This window comes from Solanum stenotomum, unplaced genomic scaffold, assembly GCF_019186545.1.
Source record: "Solanum stenotomum isolate F172 unplaced genomic scaffold, ASM1918654v1 scaffold33945, whole genome shotgun sequence".
In the NCBI taxonomy this organism is placed as follows: Eukaryota; Viridiplantae; Streptophyta; class Magnoliopsida; order Solanales; family Solanaceae; genus Solanum; species Solanum stenotomum.
In genome coordinates this window covers 3,076-7,661 of record NW_026032695.1, presented here as the reverse complement: position 1 = coordinate 7,661, position 4,586 = coordinate 3,076, and the positions used below count along the sequence as shown (strand labels likewise).

At 32.9% G+C, this 4,586-nt stretch overlaps 1 pseudogene; it reads right to left on the bottom strand.

Annotated features, from left to right (window-relative positions):
- Positions 1 to 3,120: 3,120 nt before the first annotated feature.
- LOC125852331 (B3 domain-containing protein At1g49475-like) lies at positions 3,121 to 4,202 on the bottom strand (annotated as a pseudogene).
- Positions 4,203 to 4,586: the final 384 nt, after the last annotated feature.

The following is a 4,586-nucleotide window of genomic DNA, read 5'->3' as shown; positions in this document are numbered from 1 at the left end:
TACAAACATTGTTTAGAGTCATCACCTTGTCAAATGTCCTTTTCGGAAGGACCTTTCCATAACTTTCAATTTGATTGTTATAGAACTACCCATGAACAAAATTTCATCGGGTCCAATAAAGGCAATATTGTCCAAATATTTCTTTTACAAAACATGGCAAATGACTATTCACCAATATTCATGTCTATACAAATGGTTATATTTAATAGATATATCTTTTCATAAAAAGTCACAACATTTTAAGTGACACTTTTTCATAAAAGAACTCAATCATATTGAACAAATATACATATAATTTGGTAGTTTCATACTAGTCATACCATATACTAGTAAAAGAGAAACTCAACGACCACAATATCAAATATACTCCAAGAATTTTGTGGGTCTAACATAATACAAAAGTATCATCAAATTTGTGCTCCAAATTTAAATTAGACACTAAGTCTAATTTGTTTTTGTCATAAGCATAGAACCCCCCACATTTTAAATATGATCTCAAAAATATTTTTCAAGTATTTGAAAATAGTTTTTCCACATATTTTTTTTTCTCTTGCTATCAATGTGTCATTGGTAACATGAAACCTCGTTTGAAAATATTATTCTACAAAAGAATTATAGTGCTTCAATTCTCTTTGACAATCTTTACACAATGTCAAAGTTCATTCCATAGAGGCACAAAATCACAAACTCTAAGTCAGTCGTATTTTTCCTCTATCACAAATAGACATACCACTTAGTATTTAGAATACTAACAATAAAGACAATTTTTTTTGTACAATTTGTTTCTATATGCTAGTGAAGTTTATAGAAAGTCAAAAGTACAACATTGACTTATTGTGTGAAGTTTTCATATTCTTCAAACCAATAGCATAATCTAATTTATCCATAGTAGAAAACTACAAAAGTTTTTAGTCTACAAAAATCAGACACAATTAAATTTCACATGGAGTACAAAACTACAAAAGTTTTTTTAGTCTCCAAACAAAATTAAACATATTCTTAGATTATCACATAGATATGCTTTTCTTTTCAAATTGCCTTCCAACTACAACATTTTGACATACTATTTTATCAAACAAAAATGTGCATCTCTCATTCGGCAAACTAAAGAATTTTAAAGGCAACACTTTTTTCCAAGGAAAATTCATTCAAAAATCATATGGTTTGCAGATCTTTTTGCAAAGACATACATGATAAATATCAAAACTGTTAACTTTTAGAAACTATTTTCCTCCTTAGATAAATAATAAGAAGGATACATGGTGTAATCTTTAACCGAAATACCACCAATTCTTCTAGTACATTCTCACTTCGACCTTGCTAAACAAAGCACCGAATTCTGGAGAAGTAATGCATTAATCTTCTACTTCCATGATTTGTTTCTCTCAATCAGTAGAATACAAGAAATACCAACAGTAGAAGAATTTCCTTAAGATTGTTGTTCATATTGTATTCCTAAGATACTTAGAACAAAATTTTGAAGAACTTGGTAAGAAACAACAAAGTTTAAAGAGTATTTTCAAACTAGAAAAATAAAACTAGTAGAGAAAATAGAATCATAAATAGATTAGAAACAATATAAAAATATTTTTGTCAAAGAAAGAAAATCGAGCCCACCGAATGCATAGTGTCCCCTTAAGGAAATTATTCCCCTCAAGTACCCGAGATTAATGGAATATATCCTCCCAGGATAGAACAATCTTACTCACCGGTGTATCGGTACCTAAAATCACGGTGTCAGTGAACCACTCAACGGCAGTAAAGTACACTTAGAATACTAGATTTAGTAATAGTAGAAGAAGTCCAGAAAAAATTTGTTCTACTAAAATGATAGGAAATCCCTCAATTTATAGAAAACAAAGACTAGTGTGAAAAGGTTCTTATTGTGCCTTACCGGAAAAGTCACAATCTTTCGGAAAGGTCACAACCTTTCATAAAAGTCACAACTTTTCATAAAAGTCACAACTCTTCATAAAAGTCGCAACTTTTCATAAAAGTCACAACTCTTCATAAAAGTCTCAACTCTTCATTTTCTATTCAAACCTTTTAAAACCCAACAATCCACCCCACCCCCACCTCTACTTCAACCATCTTATACTTTAATAATAAGAAATAATCTGCCATGAAATTACTCTATCATCACCCTATGCTAGAAGTGTAACAATTGGCTTCCTTCAGAATAACAAAACATACATATATCTTCAATTAATTATAAAGCAACCAAGGCCTCACAGACAATGCATCAATAGCAGTCACATATAAGAAATAGCCCAGAAACTATTGCATATATGCTTTAACCATATGATCACATATTTTTGGACTCATCATCCGATTTCTCATAAGAGACATCGGTATCTGTGTCAGTAGTTCCAATCGCGGCTGCTGCTTCTGAGTTTCTATTTGGGATCACCTCCGCCTCAGTGCTCTTCTTGCTTGATTGTTTTGCCTGTAACAAAATAATACTCCTATCAATCATCAAATTAGTTGCATTCAACAAAGATTTCCGGCATCCTAAGCTGGAAAAATATGTGGTCTTGAAAGAGGGATTAGCTAGGTAGAACAAAATTGATTAGCTGTCGTGGAAACACTAGAATTTGAGAAAGATTCTACTCCTGAAGCATGAGTTTTTGTAGTTTGTCCCGATGAGATTGATATTCCAATCTTTCTAACATGTTGGTGGTACGGGAAGTGAAAAATCTAACCACACATTAATTACTTGAACGCTACAATTGAAAATATATTTCATGGTGGATTAATCAAAATTCATAAAGATATAAAAAGGAATTCTTTAAGCGATTGTTTGGTTCAAGGGATTAATTGGGCTATCCTATTATAGATTTTGAGGTTAAACCTATCTCGTATTTCATTGGAAGTATTACCTAAGATCAGTGCTATTTCTATACCAAAATCCTGGTATCACTCATCTCATATAAAAAGTGGGACTGATATAATCCCTAGTTAGTTTAAAAAGTCTAAAAACCTGTTGGTTTTACCGGTACCAATGTTGGGTTGTTGGTCGTGCTCCTCATAGCCTTTACTTATTTCTTGAAATAGATATCCAAATGCAATGTATTACTACTAAATGGATTCACTTAATAGCTAATAAAGCAGTTAAGATGTTTACTTACCTTGCTCAATTACATTAGCATTAGTTTGAAGGTTAACTGGAATATCTTCCTCTTCTTCCTCGATTACATTAGCATTAGCTTGAAGGTTAACTGGAATATCATCCTCTTCTTCCTCGATTACATTAGCATTAGCTTGAAGGTTAACTGGAATATCTTCCTTTTCTTCCACGATTACATTAGCATTAGCTTGAAGGTTAACTGGAATATCTTCCTCTTCTTCCTTGATTACATTAGCATTAGCTTGGAAGACTGGAATATCTTCCTCTTCTTCATCTGATTCAATCTCTTGATCTATTGGTTATTCAATTTCTGTTGTACTCTGATCATATATAGCGACATCAAAGTGAGAACGCGGGTTGTATGTGAAGATTAATAAGCTCCTGACGGTTATTGAGTAATAGCCACAGAAATCTTTCCATCCTTTGGCTAGCCAAATTTGGCCTTGAGAATTTTCCACTTCAACCTCCCATGCTTTTCCATGGGGAGCCTCAACAAACACGGGGTTTAACATGTTCTTGCAATTCAATTTCATACAGACAGAAGCAGACATAAATAATTAGTTTACCATATATCTTGGACTGAACACACAGAAGCAGACCTATGTGACTAATTACTTTTACATGTACAAGCTACCTCCTATTAACACATCCTTATATTTGGTTTATCAAATGTTGAATCCTCCAAATGTCTATCCTTGGGCGTGAAAGGAATGTTTTTTTTTTATCGAGGGATGAAATTGCCTTCTTACATGATTGTTTTGAGAAATTCTCATTGAATTAGACCCATATAAAAGTATAGTGATTGTTGGATCTAAATCAATAGTTAACAAGGACTGAAAATACAGTTGCACTAAAAAAAAAATTGGGAATCTGTGACAAAAATCAAGATTTGGAAGATGAAGAAAGTACTTACGAGACGGCATAACTCATCTGAGGAAGTAATGATTTGGATGAACTTAGGGTTGTTGGGAGAAGAGTTCCTAAAGAAAGAGCCATGGAACTTGTTTACCATGACGGCAGTTGAGCAATGGATGGGAAATTGTTGAGGAATGCTTTTTATAGGACTTTGATGCATGAATTACGAGGACAATGCAATGTGTGTCTCACGAGGACTGTATTATATCTGACTCACGTGATGCGTGTGACTGACTCACGAGGACTGTGTGATGTACAAGGCAAAAGAAAAACACATGAATAGTGTTTGACCAGATTTTCAATTAGATTATGAAAATCTAGTCTTAAATTTTTTTTCAAGCTTCAACCCTTTTTCTTTTGGAGAAGTTTCACTTTCACTCACAAAAAGTTTATTTTTTAAAAGTAAAATACATATCGAAACACAACTTTGTATTTCAAAAATTGTAATTGTGTATACGCTTCGTCCTGAAAAATGTGATCAGAAAGAACAAAATGCATGAGATAAGGCCCTTGCTGGCTTGGCTTCCTCGTACTCTAGTCTACA